Genomic DNA, 20,723 nt, shown 5'->3' on the forward strand with positions numbered 1-20,723 from the left:
GCAGACTTCAAAAGGGAATGATGCAAGACCCATCACTTGAGACAATTATAACCAGACTGGATGAAGTACTAGAAAATATAGCCTACTTTTCATAATCTATTGTAATTTCAGAGGAATGGAATATATAACCTACTACCAGGAGGTCTTTTCTATCTCTTATTTCTATGAGTCTAAGATTGTTCCTTGATCATCCTTACAGGCAAATCTGTAAGGATTTTTTCCCTCTAGAACTGCTTTGGCTCAGCCCTTCTATGTTTGGAAACTTCTTCCAATCAGCTGTGTTGTGCAAAATTCTTTTGCAGTGGGCTGACCCGATGAGTGAGGAGATGTTCGAATTTGTATTTGAAGCATCTTTTCTTTTTTTTTTTTTAGTTGGAGGCTCCTGCTGCCTTCAGCACTGGTTCACTCTGCCCCAAACACTGCAGGGGAAAAAATCCATATTGTATAATGTGTAGCATAAGGGCTACATTTTACAAGCCTTTTAGATATAATCCCAGAGCCTTAATTTTCCTCTTGTTCTGCGGGAAGGCAATGCCTTTTGTTTTTTAATGGAAATGTAGTAGTAGTCAGTGGTAATTCAACTTGTGGGTGGGAAGATCGCTCCCCTGGCAAGGAGGAATTTTAATTCTCTAAGCCTGTAATTGCCTGACCCAATCAGATCATAGCATACTACGAGAATAACTTTTTAATATCCAAAATGTTGTCTTGTTTTTGTGACATGGAGAATATAATTGTCTTTAATCTCCACAGTTTAAATTGTGAGAAGACAGCATTTATCAAATAGGAGGCAGGGCCATCCACTCACCATAAAAATCAAACAAAAAAAGGTGGTAATTAGTTGCAAAGGAAATGTGATCTTACAGTATGCAGATAAATTAGTGAAATCTGCTTTAAATAGGCTATATCTTCACTAAGCAATCAAACACAATGCATTAATTTGATATTCATCTTGTTAAATCTAGCTGTATGCCTATTAAAAATATAAACATTACTTAAAAGTAGAACAGCCTATATGGAATGCTGTTGTTGCTTAAATAATCATGGATTAATCACATGGGGGTGCGATTATCTCCTATACTTTACAAATCTCTGCCTTTGATATAATAAAATAAATATTTAACATACTGGGCATGCTTTGTTGAAATAACTAATTACAAATGTTAAGATATATTGAACTTCCTTTACTGGAAATTTAACAGAAATATGTACTCCCAAGTAATTTGAACATAGGGTATGTTTGTATTTTTTAAAATTCCATCCAATAGAATATATTTTAACCTTTGAGAAATTGCATTTCAGGGAAAACCTTCCCTTTGGAATACTAAGGTTAGATTCCAGCCTCCAATCATGGATGCAAGTTGCTAGATAACTCCTCTCTCCCGCCACCAAATCTAGTACCATATCTAATGCATCTTACTTTGTGCTAGATCCTCAGAAAGATGTCATTGCTGCAGATTAATGATAGCAATTTTTAATTGGAAGTCATCAGTCCACTCCCCCATTTTCCAAAGCACTTTATGCACTATGTGATCAAAAATGTATATCTTATTAAACACACAATATATTAGCATTATGAAGTATATGATCCCTGCACAATGCCTGGCAAGCACAAGGTTAAAATTGTATGCAAGGTAACCAGTAACTCTACAGTAGGTCCCAGCAATGAGGTTAAATCGGATCAGGTAACTGATTTTCCTTGAGGGTGGATATGAAAAAGTAGCAATAGAAGATCTAACAGAATGTTTAGAGACCAGAGGCTCCTGTTCTGACTTTGAGCTGCAGGAAGCTCATTTCTTCTTGGCCAAGATAAAGAGCTCTATCAATTTTAGTGTCTGATGCTTCCTCTGTGAGAGGTGCCCAAACTTACTGACCCTCCGAGCTGCATACGAAACTCTTCAGGAGTTTGAAAGCCTCAGGACAACCTGCCCCCTCCAGGGCGATGCCTGCTGGGGCTTGGGGCTTTTGCCCCGAGATCTGTTGTGCCCCCCGCAACCCTGTGGGGCTAAAGCCTGAGACCAACCTCCCTGCAAGACAGAAGCCCTGAGCTGTCCCCTCTGGTAGGCAGAGAATGGGGGCCTCTGAGTCGCACTTTAACTGTAAAAGAACCAAATGCAACTCATAAGCCGCAGTTTGGCCACCCTGCTCTTTCTGCTCTTTCCCCTGAAGATTCAAGATGTCTCTAACTTCTATCATTTGCTTCAGTTCTGAGTTCATGCTGCTGGAGGATCATACCTTTAAAAAAGGACTTTGTGGTTGAAAGTGGTAGTTCTTTCTGGACCCGCGTGTGTGTATCAAACGTGTTTTCAATGAAGTTAAGGGATAGACCTTGTGGTGTTCAGGATCAGGATCAGAACCAAACACTCCATGCCAGTTCGACTGTAGAGTTGCCTTTAACCATTTTGGGTGGGCCTGTGAAACAGTGTTTATCTCCTGCCTCTCAGAGTAACCCAGTCTTTACTCCAGTACTGTGCATCAGGCCTCAGAGTTTTGAGTACGATAAATGTGATAATCTGGGGCTTTCCCAAAATTAAATGGTCTCCATTATACTAAAACTGGCAAGAAAGGATGCTCAGGTAGACACCAGCCTCCTGCTGCAGGACTAGAGTCAGCCTTCTTCTGATGTCCATCCGTAGATTCCCAGTTCTCAGATAGTTGTATTCGTGTTCTGATGAGTTTTAGTATTTGTAATACTTTGGAAACTCTGATCATCCCAACCCCACTTGGTATCGGAAGCCCAGTTGGGAGGTTGGCACTAAATTCTCTCTCTCTTACAGAGAAGAAAATAGGGTAAATAACTTGACTAAAGTCAAGTGAGTCAGTGTCAGATCTCGGATTGGACTGGTAAGAGTCCCTTGCTCTTAGTCCACTACACACAACAGCTCCTCAGGCTGCTGAGCAAGAGAACCGGCTCAGCTGCAGGCAGGAAGCTTGGAGGAAACATTTTTGGTGGTAGTACTGGCAGCACCACCATTATAGCCTTAAATTGGCCGGGGGTCCTTGTAGACATCAAGGGATCCCTGGTCATGGGTTACATGAACCAAGCCTGGGACCTGTGAGTTAATCATGCTGAACCTGAAATTGCTGAAGGATTCTTTGTGAGTTTTCCTTTAATACTAATGATGGGTTCAAATTTTCAAGGTTCTGTCATAACAAAATGGATTAAACTTTACTCTTAAAAAAAACATCAACAACAAAATGAGATTAAAATTGACATGATAGCTGCCTACCCACCAAATCAGTAGCACCTACTTGACAAGCCGTTGGAAATAGGCTCTGCTTGAATGAAAAGTACCACATCCTTTTTCAGAGTGACTAATAGAATCATAGAATCATAGAATTCAAGATCAGAAGGGACCATTATGATCATCTAGTCTGACCTCCTGCAAGATGCAGGCCACATAAGCCGATCCACCCACTCCTTAGCAAGTGAACCCTGCCCCATGCTTCGGAGGAAGGCGAAACCTCCAGGGCCATAGCCAATCTTCCTGGAGGAAAATTCCTTCCCGACCCCAAATATGGCGGTCAGCTGAACCCCGAGCATGCGGGCAAGACTCTCCAGCCAAACCCTCTGGAAAAGGTTACATCATACCAGGCACATAATTGACCTATTGACTAAGCCCGTTATCCTATCATACCATCCCCTCCATAAACTTATCTAGCTTAATCTTAAAGTCGTGGAGGTCCTTCGCCCCCACTGTTTCCCTCGGTAGACTGTTCCAGTATTGCACTCCCCTGATGGTTAGGAACCTTCGTCTAATTTCAAGCCTGAATTTCCTGACTGACAGTTTATATCCGTTCGTCCTCGTGTCCACATTAGCACTGAGCTGAAATAATTCTTCTCCTTCCTGGTATTTATCCTCTGATATATTTAAAGAGTGTAATCATATCTCCTCTCATCCTTCTTTTGGTTAAGGAAAACAAACCGAGCTCCTCAAGTCTCCTTTCATACGAAAGGCCTTCCATTCCTCGGATCATTCTAGTGGCCCTTCTTTGTACCTGTTCTAGTTTGAATTCATCCTTCTTAAACATGGGAGACCAAAACTGCACACAATACTCCAAATGAGGTCTCACCAGCGCCTTATATAACGGGACTAGCACCTCCTTATCCCTACTAGAAATACCTGCCTAATGCAACCCAAGACCGCATTAGCTTTTTAACGGCCACATCACATTGCCTACTCATAGTCATCTTGCGATCAACCAGGACTCCTAGGTCCTTCTCCTCCTCCGTTACTTCCAACTGGTGCGTCCCCAGCTTATAACTAAAGTTCATGTTAGACATCCCTAAATGCATAACCTTACACTTCTCACTATTGAATTTCATCCTGTTACTAATACTCCAGTTTACAAGGTCATCCAAATCTCCCTGGAGAATATCCCGATCCTCTTCCGAATTGACAATACCCCCCAACTTGGTGTCATCCGCAAACTTTATCAGCCCACTCCTACTCTTGGTTCCCAGGTCAGCAATAAATAGATTGAATAAAATCGGACCCAAAACCGAGCCTTGAGGAACTCCACTGGTAACCCCCCTCCAACCGGACAGTTCCCCCTTCAATACTACCCTCTGCAGTCTCCCCTTTAACCAGCTCCTTATCCACCTCTGGATTTTCACTCCGATCTCCATCTTTTCCAATTTAACCAGTAATTCTTCATGCGGTACCGTATCAAACGCCTTACTGAAATCCAGATATATGAGATCCACCGCATTTCCCTTGTCTAAAAAATCTGTTACTCTCTCAAAGAAGGAGATCAAGTTGGTTTGGCACGATCTACCTTTCGTAAATCCATGCTGTAATCTATCCCAGTTGCCATCGGCCTCATGCTCCGGAACCATTCTCTCTTTTAAGATTTTTTCCATGACTTTGCATACTACAGATGTTAGACTAACAGGCCTATAATTCCCCGGGTCACTTTTTTTCCCCTTCTTGAATATAGGAACTACATTAGCTAATCTCCAGTCAGTCGGTACAATCCCCGAATTTAGGGATTTATTAAAGATTATCGCTAACGGGCTAGCAATATCCCTCGCCAATTCCCTTAATATTCTAGGATGAAGATTATCCGGGCCCCCCGATTTACTTCCGTTAAGCTGTTCCAGTTTGGCTTCTACCTCAGCTACCGTAATGTCTACCCCATATCTTCATTCCCATCGGTCCTCTATCACTATTCCTTAGCCCTTCATTAGCCTCATTAAAGACCGAGGCAAAGTATTCGTTCAGATATTGTGCCATTCCAAGATTATCCCTAATCTCCACTCCATTTAAAGTTTTAAGCGGTCCCACTTCTTCTTTCTTGGTTTTCTTCCTATTTATATGGCTAAAAAACCGTTTGCTATTGGTTTTTATCCTTCGCTAGATCCATCTCCACTCGTCGCTTTGCCTTTCTCACAGCTTCCCTGCACCTCTGACCTCAATAAGGTAGGTTTCCTTGCTGATCCCTCCCATTTTCCACTCCCGGCACGCTTTCTGCTTTTTCTTAATGACCCTCTAAGACGCTTGCTCATCCAGCTCGGTCTAAAACTGCTACCTACGAGCCGTTTCCCCTTCTCGGGATACATGCCTCTGACAACTCCTGCAACTTCAACTTGAAGTAACTCCAGGCGTCATCTGCCCTTAGATCCCTAAATATGTTAGCCCAGTCCACTTCCTAACTAGTCGCCTTAATTTAGTAAAATTAGCCCTTTTGAAATCATACACCCTAGTCTCAGATGCACTATTGATTATCCTCCCATTTATTTGGAAACGAATTAGCTCATGATCACTCGAGCCAAGGTTGTCCCCTACAACAATGTCCTCAACAAGGTCCTCGTTACTCACCAAAATCAAATCTAAAATGGCATCCCCCCTCGTCGGTTCAGCAACCACTTGATGAAGGAATTCATTAGCTATCACATCTAGGAAAAGCTGAGCCCTATTATTATTACTAGCATTTGTTTCCCAATCTATATCCGGGAAGTTAAAGTCCCCCATGATCAAGCAGTTCCTATTAGTGTTTACCTCCTTAAAAACATTAAAGAGCTCCCTATCCATCTCTAAGCTAGATCCCGGCGGTCTATAGCACACCCCAATCACTATCCTGGATGAGGCTCTGGTAGTTTTCTTCCCCAATGTGACCATTGCCCAAACAGACTCCGTATTATCCAATGCAGCGCTAGTTATCTCATTACATTTTACCTCATTATTGATATACAGTGCTACTCCCCCACCTTTACCTTTGCATCGGTCTTTCCTAAACAGCACATACCCTTCCATACCTGTACTCCAGTCATGGCTACCGTTCCACCATGTTTCTGTTATTCCTACGATATCCGGTTTCAATTCCCGGACCAGGAGCTCCAGTTCCTCCATTTTGTTACCTAAGCTTCTCGCATTGGTGAACAAACATCCTAATTTTTCCTGTTGGGCTCCTCTCACTCTTTTTACCCAACTCGGTATGGACACAGTACTTCCAGTATGACTTATAGATCTAGAATCTGTCCCCCCACTCTTCCTTACACTTAACTGCCCCCCTCTGGCTATATCTGTTATCTTGCTGTCCTCACTCCCAATGTGAAAATTTGGCGTGGAGAGCACCAGGACCTCTCCCACCGTCTCCCCAGTGTCTAGTTTAAAGCTCTTTTAATCAGATGAGCCAGCCTCCCTCCTAGAAGTCTACTTCCTTCCCTACTTAGGTGGAGCCCATCCCTTGAGAACAGTTGTCTGTCCCCAAAGCCTCCCAGTGCCCATACATCCCAAAGCCCTCCTGGCCTGGCTCCTCCCTACTCAGGGCTCAGCCAATCCTGGCTCAGCTGCCCCTTCAGCAGCCTGCCCTCTACAGCGAGATACAAACACTACACAAACAGACGCAAAGACACTCACCTGCTCCTCCAATGGCAACTCCCACGCTAACTCCCTGTTGGCAGCCCTGTTTGCTGCCTCCTGTGCCGCTGCTCGCAGCTGTGCCGCTGCCTGGCTGGGCGGCCGCTTATAGGCCCCTCCTGGCCTGGCTCCTCCCTACTCAGGGCTCAGCTAATCCTGGCTCAGCTGCCCCTTCAGCAGCCTGCCCTCTACAGCGAGATACAAACACTACACAAACAGACGCAAAGACACTCACCTGCTCCTCCAATGGCAACTCCCACGCTAACTCCCTGTTGGCAGCCCTGTTTGCTGCCTCCTGTGCCGCTGCTCGCAGCTGTGCCGCTGCCTGGCTGGGCGGCCGCTTATAGGCCCCTCCTGGCCTGGCTCCTCCCCTACTCAGGGCTCAGCCAATCCTGGCTCAGCTGCCCCTTCAGCAGCCTGCCTCTACAGCGAGATACAAACACTACACAAACAGACGCAAAGACACTCACCTGCTCCTCCAATGGCAACTCCCACGCTAACTCCCTGTTGGCAGCCCTGTTTGCTGCCTCCTGTGCCGCTGCTCGCAGCTGTGCCGCTGCCTGGCTGGGCGGCCGCTTATAGGCCCTCCTGGCCTGGCTCCTCCCCTACTCAGGGCTCAGCCAATCCTGGCTCAGCTGCCCCTTCAGCAGCCTGCCCTCTACAGCGAGATACAAACACTACACAAACAGACGCAAAGACACTCACCTGCTCCTCCAATGGCAACTCCCACGCTAACTCCCTGTTGGCAGCCCTGTTTGCTGCCTCCTGTGCCGCTGCTCGCAGCTGTGCCGCTGCCTGGCTGGGCGGCCGCTTTATAGGCCCCTCCTGGCCTGGCTCCTCCCCTACTCAGGGCTCAGCCAATCCTGGCTCAGCTGCCCCTTCAGCAGCCTGCCCTCTACAGCGAGATACAAACACTACACAAACAGACGCAAAGACACTCACCTGCTCCTCCAATGGCAACTCCCACGCTAACTCCCTGTTGGCAGCCCTGTTTGCTGCCTCCTGTGCCGCTGCTCGCAGCTGTGCCGCTGCCTGGCTGGGCGGCCGCTTATAGGCCCCTCCTGGCCTGGCTCCTCCCCTACTCAGGGCTCAGCCAATCCTGGCTCAGCTGCCCTTCAGCAGCCTGCCCTCTACAGCGAGATACAAACACTACACAAACAGACGCAAAGACACTCACCTGCTCCTCCAATGGCAACTCCCACGCTAACTCCCTGTTGGCAGCCCTGTTTGCTGCCTCCTGAGCCGCTGCTCGCAGCTGTGCCGCTGCCTGGCTGGGCGGCCGCTTATAGGCCCCTCCTGGCCTGGCTCCTCCCCTACTCAGGGCTCAGCCAATCCTGGCTCAGCTGCCCCTTCAGCAGCCTGCCCTCTACAGCGAGATACAAACACTACACAAACAGACGCAAAGACACTCACCTGCTCCTCCAATGGCAACTCCCACGCTAACTCCCTGTTGGCAGCCCTGTTTGCTGCCTCCTGTGCCGCTGCTCGCAGCTGTGCCGCTGCCTGGCTGGGCGGCCGCTTATAGGCCCCTCCTGGCCTGGCTCCTCCCCTACTCAGGGCTCAGCCAATCCTGGCTCAGCTGCCCCTTCAGCAGCCTGCCCTCTACAGCGAGATACAAACACTACACAAACAGACGCAAAGACACTCACCTGCTCCTCCAATGGCAACTCCCACGCTAACTCCCTGTTGGCAGCCCTGTTTGCTGCCTCCTGTGCCGCTGCTCGCAGCTGTGCCGCTGCCTGGCTGGGCGGCCGCTTATAGGCCCCTCCTGGCCTGGCTCCTCCCCTACTCAGGGCTCAGCCAATCCTGGCTCAGCTGCCCTTCAGCAGCCTGCCCTCTACAGCGAGATACAAACACTACACAAACAGACGCAAAGACACTCACCTGCTCCTCCAATGGCAACTCCCACGCTAACTCCCTGTTGGCAGCCCTGTTTGCTGCCTCCTGTGCCGCTGCTCGCAGCTGTGCCGCTGCCTGGCTGGGCGGCCGCTTATAGGCCCCTCCTGGCCTGGCTCCTCCCCTACTCAGGGCTCAGCCAATCCTGGCTCAGCTGCCCTTCAGCAGCCTGCCCTCTACAGCGAGATACAAACACTACACAAACAGACGCAAAGACACTCACCTGCTCCTCCAATGGCAACTCCCACGCTAACTCCCTGTTGGCAGCCCTGTTTGCTGCCTCCTGTGCCGCTGCTCGCAGCTGTGCCGCTGCCTGGCTGGGCGGCCGCTTATAGGCCCCTCCTGGCCTGGCTCCTCCCCTACTCAGGGCTCAGCCAATCCTGGCTCAGCTGCCCTTCAGCAGCCTGCCCTCTACAGCGAGATACAAACACTACACAAACAGACGCAAAGACACTCACCTGCTCCTCCAATGGCAACTCCCACGCTAACTCCCTGTTGGCAGCCCTGTTTGTTGCCTCCTGTGCCGCTGCTCGCAGCTGTGCCGCTGCCTGGCTGGGCGGCCGCTTATAGGCCCTCCTGGCCTGGCTCCTCCCCACTCAGGGCTCAGCCAATCCTGGCTCAGCTGCCCTTCAGCAGCCTGCCCTCTACAGCGAGATACAAACACTACACAAACAGACGCAAAGACACTCACCTGCTCCTCCAATGGCAACTCCCACGCTAACTCCCTGTTGGCAGCCCTGTTTGCTGCCTCCTGTGCCGCTGCTCGCAGCTGTGCCGCTGCCTGGCTGGGCGGCCGCTTATAGGCCCCTCCTGGCCTGGCTCCTCCCCTACTCAGGGCTCAGCCAATCCTGGCTCAGCTGCCCCTTCAGCAGCCTGCCCTCTACAGCGAGATACAAACACTACACAAACAGACGCAAAGACACTCACCTGCTCCTCCAATGGCAACTCCCACGCTAACTCCCTGTTGGCAGCCCTGTTTGCTGCCTCCTGTGCCGCTGCTCGCAGCTGTGCCGCTGCCTGGCTGGGCGGCCGCTTTATAGGCCCCTCCTGGCCTGGCTCCTCCCCTACTCAGGGCTCAGCCAATCCTGGCTCAGCTGCCCCTTCAGCAGCCTGCCCTCTACAGCGAGATACAAACACTACACAAACAGACGCAAAGACACTCACCTGCTCCTCCAATGGCAACTCCCACGCTAACTCCCTGTTGGCAGCCCTGTTTGCTGCCTCCTGTGCCGCTGCTCGCAGCTGTGCCGCTGCCTGGCTGGGCGGCCGCTTATAGGCCCCTCCTGGCCTGGCTCCTCCCCTACTCAGGGCTCAGCCAATCCTGGCTCAGCTGCCCCTTCAGCAGCCTGCCCTCTACAGCGAGATACAAACACTACACAAACAGACGCAAAGACACTCACCTGCTCCTCCAATGGCAACTCCCACGCTAACTCCCTGTTGGCAGCCCTGTTTGCTGCCTCCTGTGCCGCTGCTCGCAGCTGTGCCGCTGCCTGGCTGGGCGGCCGCTTATAGGCCCCTCCTGGCCTGGCTCCTCCCCTACTCAGGGCTCAGCCAATCCTGGCTCAGCTGCCCCTTCAGCAGCCTGCCCTCTACAGCGAGATACAAACACTACACAAACAGACGCAAAGACACTCACCTGCTCCTCCAATGGCAACTCCCACGCTAACTCCCTGTTGGCAGCCCTGTTTGCTGCCTCCTGTGCCGCTGCTCGCAGCTGTGCCGCTGCCTGGCTGGGCGGCCTTTAGAGGACCCTCCGGGCCTGGCTCCTCCCCATAATCAGGGCTCAGCCAATCCTGGCTCAGCTGCCCCTTCAGCAGCCTGCCCTCTACAGCGAGATACAAACACTACACAAACAGACGCAAAGACACTCACCTGCTCCTCCAATGGCAACTCCCACGCTAACTCCCTGTTGGCAGCCCTGTTTGCTGCCTCCTGTGCCGCTGCTCGCAGCTGTGCCGCTGCCTGGCTGGGCGGCCGCTTATAGGCCCCTCCTGGCCTGGCTCCTCCCCTACTCAGGGCTCAGCCAATCCTGGCTCAGCTGCCCCTTCAGCAGCCTGCCCTCTACAGCGAGATACAAACACTACACAAACAGACGCAAAGACACTCACCTGCTCCTCCAATGGCAACTCCCACGCTAACTCCCTGTTGGCAGCCCTGTTTGCTGCCTCCTGTGCCGCTGCTCGCAGCTGTGCCGCTGCCTGGCTGGGCGGCCGCTTATAGGCCCCTCCTGGCCTGGCTCCTCCCTACTCAGGGCTCAGCCAATCCTGGCTCAGCTGCCCTTCAGCAGCCTGCCCTCTACAGCGAGATACAAACACTACACAAACAGACGCAAAGACACTCACCTGCTCCTCCAATGGCAACTCCCACGCTAACTCCCTGTTGGCAGCCCTGTTTGCTGCCTCCTGTGCCGCTGCTCGCAGCTGTGCCGCTGCCTGGCTGGGCGGCCGCTTTATAGGCCCCTCCTGGCCTGGCTCCTCCCTACTCAGGGCTCAGCCAATCCTGGCTCAGCTGCCCCTTCAGCAGCCTGCCCTCTACAGCGAGATACAAACACTACACAAACAGACGCAAAGACACTCACCTGCTCCTCCAATGGCAACTCCCACGCTAACTCCCTGTTGGCAGCCCTGTTTGCTGCCTCCTGTGCCGCTGCTCGCAGCTGTGCCGCTGCCTGGCTGGGCGGCCGCTTATAGGCCCCTCCTGGCCTGGCTCCTCCCCTACTCAGGGCTCAGCCAATCCTGGCTCAGCTGCCCCTTCAGCAGCCTGCCCTCTACAGCGAGATACAAACACTACACAAACAGACGCAAAGACACTCACCTGCTCCTCCAATGGCAACTCCCACGCTAACTCCCTGTTGGCAGCCCTGTTTGCTGCCTCCTGTGCCGCTGCTCGCAGCTGTGCCGCTGCCTGGCTGGGCGGCCGCTTTATAGGCCCCTCCTGGCCTGGCTCCTCCCCTACTCAGGGCTCAGCCAATCCTGGCTCAGCTGCCCCTTCAGCAGCCTGCCCTCTACAGCGAGATACAAACACTACACAAACAGACGCAAAGACACTCACCTGCTCCTCCAATGGCAACTCCCACGCTAACTCCCTGTTGGCAGCCCTGTTTGCTGCCTCCTGTGCCGCTGCTCGCAGCTGTGCCGCTGCCTGGCTGGGCGGCCGCTTTATAGGCCCCTCCTGGCCTGGCTCCTCCCCTACTCAGGGCTCAGCCAATCCTGGCTCAGCTGCCCCTTCAGCAGCCTGCCCTCTACAGCGAGATACAAACACTACACAAACAGACGCAAAGACACTCACCTGCTCCTCCAATGGCAACTCCCACGCTAACTCCCTGTTGGCAGCCCTGTTTGCTGCCTCCTGTGCCGCTGCTCGCAGCTGTGCCGCTGCCTGGCTGGGCGGCCGCTTTATATGCCCCTCCTGGCCTGGCTCCTCCCTACTCAGGGCTCAGCCAATCCTGGCTCAGCTGCCCTTCAGCAGCCTGCCCTCTACAGCGAGATACAAACACTACAAATACAGACGCAACGACACTCACCTGCTCCTCCAATGGCAACTCACAAGCTAACTCCCCTGTTGGCAGCCCTGTTTGCTGCCTCCTGTGCCGCTGCTCGCAGCTGTGCCGCTGCCTGGCTGGGCGGCCGCTTTTATAGGCCCCTCCTGGCCTGGCTCCTCCCCCTACTCAGGGCTCAGCCAATCCTGGCTCAGCTGCCCCTTCAGCAGCCTGCACCTATACATCGATATACAAACACTCCACAAACAGACGCAAAGACACTCACCTGCTCCTCCAATGGCAACTCCCTCGCTAACTCCGCTGTTGGCAGCCCTGTTTGCTGCCTCCTGTGCCGCTGCTCGCAGCTGTGCCGCTGCCTGGCTGGGCGGCCGCTTATAGGCCCCTCCTGGCCTGGCTCCTCCCCTACTCAGGGCTCAGCCAATCCTGGCTCAGCTGCCCCTTCAGCAGCCTGCCCTCTACAGCGAGATACAAACACTACACAAACAGACGCAAAGACACTCACCTGCTCCTCCAATGGCAACTCCCACGCTAACTCCCTGTTGGCAGCCCTGTTTGCTGCCTCCTGTGCCGCTGCTCGCAGCTGTGCCGCTGCCTGGCTGGGCGGCCGCTTATAGGCCCCTCCTGGCCTGGCTCCTCCCTACTCAGGGCTCAGCCAATCCTGGCTCAGCTGCCCCTTCAGCAGCCTGCCCTCTACAGCGAGATACAAACACTACACAAACAGACGCAAAGACACTCACCTGCTCCTCCAATGGCAACTCCCACGCTAACTCCCTGTTGGCAGCCCTGTTTGCTGCCTCCTGTGCCGCTGCTCGCAGCTGTGCCGCTGCCTGGCTGGGCGGCCGCTTATAGGCCCCTCCTGGCCTGGCTCCTCCCCTACTCAGGGCTCAGCCAATCCTGGCTCAGCTGCCCCTTCAGCAGCCTGCCCTCTACAGCGAGATACAAACACTACACAAACAGACGCAAAGACACTCACCTGCTCCTCCAATGGCAACTCCCACGCTAACTCCCTGTTGGCAGCCCTGTTTGCTGCCTCCTGTGCCGCTGCTCGCAGCTGTGCCGCTGCCTGGCTGGGCGGCCGCTTATAGGCCCCTCCTGGCCTGGCTCCTCCCCTACTCAGGGCTCAGCCAATCCTGGCTCAGCTGCCCTTCAGCAGCCTGCCCTCTACAGCGAGATACAAACACTACACAAACAGACGCAAAGACACTCACCTGCTCCTCCAATGGCAACTCCCACGCTAACTCCCTGTTGGCAGCCCTGTTTGCTGCCTCCTGTGCCGCTGCTCGCAGCTGTGCCGCTGCCTGGCTGGGCGGCCGCTTATAGGCCCCTCCTGGCCTGGCTCCTCCCCTACTCAGGGCTCAGCCAATCCTGGCTCAGCTGCCCCTTCAGCAGCCTGCCCTCTACAGCGAGATACAAACACTACACAAACAGACGCAAAGACACTCACCTGCTCCTCCAATGGCAACTCCCACGCTAACTCCCTGTTGGCAGCCCTGTTTGCTGCCTCCTGTGCCGCTGCCCGCAGCTGTGCCGCTGCCTGGCTGGGCGGCCGCTTTATAGGCCCCTCCTGGCCTGGCTCCTCCCCTACTCAGGGCTCAGCCAATCCTGGCTCAGCTGCCCCTTCAGCAGCCTGCCCTCTACAGCGAGATACAAACACTACACAAACAGACGCAAAGACACTCACCTGCTCCTCCAATGGCAACTCCCACGCTAACTCCCTGTTGGCAGCCCTGTTTGCTGCCTCCTGTGCCGCTGCTCGCAGCTGTGCCGCTGCCTGGCTGGGCGGCCGCTTTATAGGCCCCTCCTGGCCTGGCTCCTCCCTACTCAGGGCTCAGCCAATCCTGGCTCAGCTGCCCTTCAGCAGCCTGCCCTCTACAGCGAGATACAAACACTACACAAACAGACGCAAAGACACTCACCTGCTCCTCCAATGGCAACTCCCACGCTAACTCCCTGTTGGCAGCCCTGTTTGCTGCCTCCTGTGCCGCTGCTCGCAGCTGTGCCGCTGCCTGGCTGGGCGGCCGCTTTATAGGCCCCTCCTGGCCTGGCTCCTCCCTACTCAGGGCTCAGCCAATCCTGGCTCAGCTGCCCTTCAGCAGCCTGCCCTCTACAGCGAGATACAAACACTACACAAACAGACGCAAAGACACTCACCTGCTCCTCCAATGGCAACTCCCACGCTAACTCCCTGTTGGCAGCCCTGTTTGCTGCCTCCTGTGCCGCTGCTCGCAGCTGTGCCGCTGCCTGGCTGGGCGGCCGCTTATAGGCCCCTCCTGGCCTGGCTCCTCCCCTACTCAGGGCTCAGCCAATCCTGGCTCAGCTGCCCCTTCAGCAGCCTGCCCTCTACAGCGAGATACAAACACTACACAAACAGACGCAAAGACACTCACCTGCTCCTCCAATGGCAACTCCCACGCTAACTCCCTGTTGGCAGCCCTGTTTGCTGCCTCCTGTGCCGCTGCTCGCAGCTGTGCCGCTGCCTGGCTGGGCGGCCGCTTATAGGCCCCTCCTGGCCTGGCTCCTCCCCTACTCAGGGCTCAGCCAATCCTGGCTCAGCTGCCCCTTCAGCAGCCTGCCCTCTACAGCGAGATACAAACACTACACAAACAGACGCAAAGACACTCACCTGCTCCTCCAATGGCAACTCCCACGCTAACTCCCTGTTGGCAGCCCTGTTTGCTGCCTCCTGTGCCGCTGCTCGCAGCTGTGCCGCTGCCTGGCTGGGCGGCCGCTTTATAGGCCCCTCCTGGCCTGGCTCCTCCCCTACTCAGGGCTCAGCCAATCCTGGCTCAGCTGCCCCTTCAGCAGCCTGCCCTCTACAGCGAGATACAAACACTACACAAACAGACGCAAAGACACTCACCTGCTCCTCCAATGGCAACTCCCACGCTAACTCCCTGTTGGCAGCCCTGTTTGCTGCCTCCTGTGCCGCTGCTCGCAGCTGTGCCGCTGCCTGGCTGGGCGGCCGCTTATAGGCCCCTCCTGGCCTGGCTCCTCCCCTACTCAGGGCTCAGCCAATCCTGGCTCAGCTGCCCCTTCAGCAGCCTGCCCTCTACAGCGAGATACAAACACTACACAAACAGACGCAAAGACACTCACCTGCTCCTCCAATGGCAACTCCCACGCTAACTCCCTGTTGGCAGCCCTGTTTGCTGCCTCCTGTGCCGCTGCTCGCAGCTGTGCCGCTGCCTGGCTGGGCGGCCGCTTATAGGCCCCTCCTGGCCTGGCTCCTCCCCTACTCAGGGCTCAGCCAATCCTGGCTCAGCTGCCCCTTCAGCAGCCTGCCCTCTACAGCGAGATACAAACACTACACAAACAGACGCAAAGACACTCACCTGCTCCTCCAATGGCAACTCCCACGCTAACTCCCTGTTGGCAGCCCTGTTTGCTGCCTCCTGTGCCGCTGCTCGCAGCTGTGCCGCTGCCTGGCTGGGCGGCCGCTTTATAGGCCCCTCCTGGCCTGGCTCCTCCCCTACTCAGGGCTCAGCCAATCCTGGCTCAGCTGCCCTTCAGCAGCCTGCCCTCTACAGCGAGATACAAACACTACACAAACAGACGCAAAGACACTCACCTGCTCCTCCAATGGCAACTCCCACGCTAACTCCCTGTTGGCAGCCCTGTTTGCTGCCTCCTGTGCCGCTGCTCGCAGCTGTGCCGCTGCCTGGCTGGGCGGCCGCTTATAGGCCCCTCCTGGCCTGGCTCCTCCCTACTCAGGGCTCAGCCAATCCTGGCTCAGCTGCCCCTTCAGCAGCCTGCCCTCTACAGCGAGATACAAACACTACACAAACAGACGCAAAGACACTCACCTGCTCCTCCAATGGCAACTCCCACGCTAACTCCCTGTTGGCAGCCCTGTTTGCTGCCTCCTGTGCCGCTGCTCGCAGCTGTGCCGCTGCCTGGCTGGGCGGCCGCTTATAGGCCCCTCCTGGCCTGGCTCCTCCCCTACTCAGGGCTCAGCCAATCCTGGCTCAGCTGCCCTTCAGCAGCCTGCCCTCTACAGCGAGATACAAACACTACACAAACAGACGCAAAGACACTCACCTGCTCCTCCAATGGCAACTCCCACGCTAACTCCCTGTTGGCAGCCCTGTTTGCTGCCTCCTGTGCCGCTGCTCGCAGCTGTGCCGCTGCCTGGCTGGGCGGCCGCTTATAGGCCCCTCCTGGCCTGGCTCCTCCCCTACTCAGGGCTCAGCCAATCCTGGCTCAGCTGCCCCTTCAGCAGCCTGCCCTCTACAGCGAGATACAAACACTACACAAACAGACGCAAAGACACTCACCTGCTCCTCCAATGGCAACTCCCACGCTAACTCCCTGTTGGCAGCCCTGTTTGCTGCCTCCTGTGCCGCTGCTCGCAGCTGTGCCGCTGCCTGGCTGGGCGGCCGCTTATAGGCCCCTCCTGGCCTGGCTCCTCCCTACTCAGGGCTCAGCCAATCCTGGCTCAGCTGCCCTTCAGCAGCCTGCCCTCTACAGCGAGATACAAACACTACACAAACAGACGCAAAGACACTCACCTGCTCCTCCAATGGCAACTCCCACGCTAACTCCCTGTTGGCAGCCCTGTTTGCTGCCTCCTGTGCCGCTGCTCGCAGCTGTGCCGCTGCCTGGCTGGGCGGCCGCTTTATAGGCCCCTCCTGGCCTGGCTCCTCCCTACTCAGGGCTCAGCCAATCCTGGCTCAGCTGCCCCTTCAGCAGCCTGCCCTCTACAGCGAGATACAAACACTACACAAACAGACGCAAAGACACTCACCTGCTCCTCCAATGGCAACTCCCACGCTAACTCCCTGTTGGCAGCCCTGTTTGCTGCCTCCTGTGCCGCTGCTCGCAGCTGTGCCGCTGCCTGGCTGGGCGGCCGCTTTATAGGCCCCTCCTGGCCTGGCTCCTCCCTACTCAGGGCTCAGCCAATCCTGGCTCAGCTGCCCCTTCAGCAGCCTGCCCTCTACAGCGAGATACAAACACTACACAAACAGACGCAAAGACACTCACCTGCTCCTCCAATGGCAACTCCCACGCTAACTCCCTGTTGGCAGCCCTGTTTGCTGCCTCCTGTGCCGCTGCTCGCAGCTGTGCCGCTGCCTGGCTGGGCGGCCGCTTTATAGGCCCCTCCTGGCCTGGCTCCTCCCTACTCAGGGCTCAGCCAATCCTGGCTCAGCTGCCCCTTCAGCAGCCTGCCCTCTACAGCGAGATACAAACACTACACAAACAGACGCAAAGACACTCACCTGCTCCTCCAATGGCAACTCCCACGCTAACTCCCTGTTGGCAGCCCTGTTTGCTGCCTCCTGTGCCGCTGCTCGCAGCTGTGCCGCTGCCTGGCTGGGCGGCCGCTTATAGGCCCCTCCTGGCCTGGCTCCTCCCTACTCAGGGCTCAGCCAATCCTGGCTCAGCTGCCCTTCAGCAGCCTGCCCTCTACAGCGAGATACAAACACTACACAAACAGACGCAAAGACACTCACCTGCTCCTCCAATGGCAACTCCCACGCTAACTCCCTGTTGGCAGCCCTGTTTGCTGCCTCCTGTGCCGCTGCTCGCAGCTGTGCCGCTGCCTGGCTGGGCGGCCGCTTTATAGGCCCCTCCTGGCCTGGCTCCTCCCCTACTCAGGGCTCAGCCAATCCTGGCTCAGCTGCCCCTTCAGCAGCCTGCCCCTCTACAGCGAGATACAAACACTACACAAACAGACGCAACGACACTCACCTGCTCCTCCAATGGCAACTCCCACGCTAACTCCCCTGGTGGCAGCCCTGTTTGCTGCCTCCTGTGCCGCTGCTCGCAGCTGTGCCGCTGCCTGGCTGGGCGGCCGCTTTTATAGGCCCCTCCTGGCCTGGCTCCTCCCCCTACTCAGGGCTCAGCCAATCCTGGCTCAGCTGCCCCTTCAGCAGCCTGCCCCTCTACAGCGAGATACAAACACTACACAAACAGACGCAACGACACTCACCTGCTCCTCCAATGGCAACTCCCACGCTAACTCCCCTGTTGGCAGCCCTGTTTGCTGCCTCCTGTGCCGCTGCTCGCAGCTGTGCCGCTGCCTGGCTGGGCGGCCGCTTTTATAGGCCCCTCCTGGCCTGGCTCCTCCCCCTACTCAGGGCTCAGCCAATCCTGGCTCAGCTGCCCCTTCAGCAGCCTGCCCTCTTCAGCGATATACATACTCTTGACAAACAGACGCAAAGACACTCACCTGCTCCTCCAATGGCAACTCCCACGCTAACTCCCTGTTGGCAGCCCTGTTTGCTGCCTCCTGTGCCGCTGCTCGCAGCTGTGCCGCTGCCTGGCTGGGCGGCCGCTTATAGGCCCCTCCTGGCCTGGCTCCTCCCCTACTCAGGGCTCAGCCAATCCTGGCTCAGCTGCCCCTTCAGCAGCCTGCCCTCTACAGCGAGATACAAACACTACACAAACAGACGCAAAGACACTCACCTGCTCCTCCAATGGCAACTCCCACGCTAACTCCCTGTTGGCAGCCCTGTTTGCTGCCTCCTGTGCCGCTGCTCGCAGCTGTGCCGCTGCCTGGCTGGGCGGCCGCTTATAGGCCCCTCCTGGCCTGGCTCCTCCCCTACTCAGGGCTCAGCCAATCCTGGCTCAGCTGCCCCTTCAGCAGCCTGCCCTCTACAGCGGGATACAAACACTACACAAACAGACGCAAAGACACTCACCTGCTCCTCCAATGGCAACTCCCACGCTAACTACCCTGTTGGCAGCCCTGTTTGCTGCCTCCTGTGCCGCTGCTCGCAGCTGTGCCGCTGCCTGGCTGGGCGGCCGCTTATAGGCCCCTCCTGGCCTGGCTCCTCCCCTACTCAGGGCTCAGCCAATCCTGGCTCAGCTGCCCCTTCAGCAGCCTGCCCTCTACAGCGAGATACAAACACTACACAAACAGACGCAAAGACACTCACCTGCTCCTCCAATGGCAAATCCCACGCTAAATACCCTGTTGGCAGCCCTGTTTGCTGCCTCCTGTGCCGCTGCTCGCAGCTGTGCCGCTGCCTGGCTGGGCGGCCGCTTTTATAGGCCCCTCCTGGCCTGGCTCCTCCCCCTACTCAGGGCTCAGCCAATCCTGGCTCAGCTGCCCCTTCAGCAGCCTGCCCCTCTACAGCGGGATACAAACACTACACAAACAGACGCAAAGACACTCACCTGCTCCTCCAATGGCAACTCCCACGCTAACTCCCCTGTTGGCAGCCCTGTTTGCTGCCTCCTGTGCCGCTGCTCGCAGCTGTGCCGCTGCCTGGCTGGGCGGCCGCTTTTATAGGCCCCTCCTGGCCTGGCTCCTCCCCCTACTCAGGGCTCAGCCAATCCTGGCTCAGCTGCCCCTTCAGCAGCCTGCCCGACAGCGAGATACAAACACTACACAAACAGACGCAAAGACACTCACCTGCTCCTCCAATGGCAACTCCCACGCTAACTCCCTGTTGGCAGCCCTGTTTGCTGCCTCCTGTGCTGCTCGCAGCTGTGCCGCTGCCTGGCTGGGCGGCCGCTTATAGGCCCCTCCTGGCCTGGCTCCTCCCCTACTCAGGGCTCAGCCAATCCTGGCTCAGCTGCCCCTTCAGCAGCCTGCCCTCTACAGCGAGATACAAACACTACACAAACAGACGCAAAGACACTCACCTGCTCCTCCAATGGCAACTCCCACGCTAACTCCCTGTTGGCAGCCCTGTTTGCTGCCTCCTGTGCCGCTGCTCGCAGCTGTGCCGCTGCCTGGCTGGGCGGCCGCTTATAGGCCCCTCCTGGCCTGGCTCCTCCCCTACTCAGGGCTCAGCCAATCCTGGCTCAGCTGCCCCTTCAGCAGCCTGCCCCTCTACAGCGAGATACAAACACTACACAAACAGACGCAAAGACACTCACCTGCTCCTCCAATGGCAACTCCCACGCTAACTCCCTGTTGGCAGCCCTGTTTGCTGCCTCCTGTGCCGCTGCTCGCAGCTGTGCCGCTGCCTGGCTGGGCGGCCGCTTTATAGGCCCCTCCTGGCCTGGCTCCTCCCCTACTCAGGGCTCAGCCAATCCTGGCTCAGCTGCCCCTTCAGCAGCCTGCCCCTCTACAGCGAGATACAAACACTACACAAACAGACGCAAAGACACTCACCTGCTCCTCCAATGGCAACTCCCACGCTAACTCCCTGTTGGCAGCCCTGTTTGCTGCCTCCTGTGCCGCTGCTCGCAGCTGTGCCGCTGCCTGGCTGGGCGGCCGCTTTATAGGCCCCTCCTGGCCTGGCTCCTCCCCTACTCAGGGCTCAGCCAATCCTGGCTCAGCTGCCCCTTCAGCAGCCTGCCCTCTACAGCGAGATACAAACACTACACAAACAGACGCAAAGACACTCACCTGCTCCTCCAATGGCAACTCCCACGCTAACTCCCTGTTGGCAGCCCTGTTTGCTGCCTCCTGTGCCGCTGCTCGCAGCTGTGCCGCTGCCTGGCTGGGCGGCCGCTTATAGGCCCCTCCTGGCCTGGCTCCTCCCCTACTCAGGGCTCAGCCAATCCTGGCTCAG

Source organism: Mauremys reevesii, linkage group 16, assembly GCF_016161935.1.
Source record: "Mauremys reevesii isolate NIE-2019 linkage group 16, ASM1616193v1, whole genome shotgun sequence".
NCBI classification, from domain to species: Eukaryota; Metazoa; Chordata; order Testudines; family Geoemydidae; genus Mauremys; species Mauremys reevesii.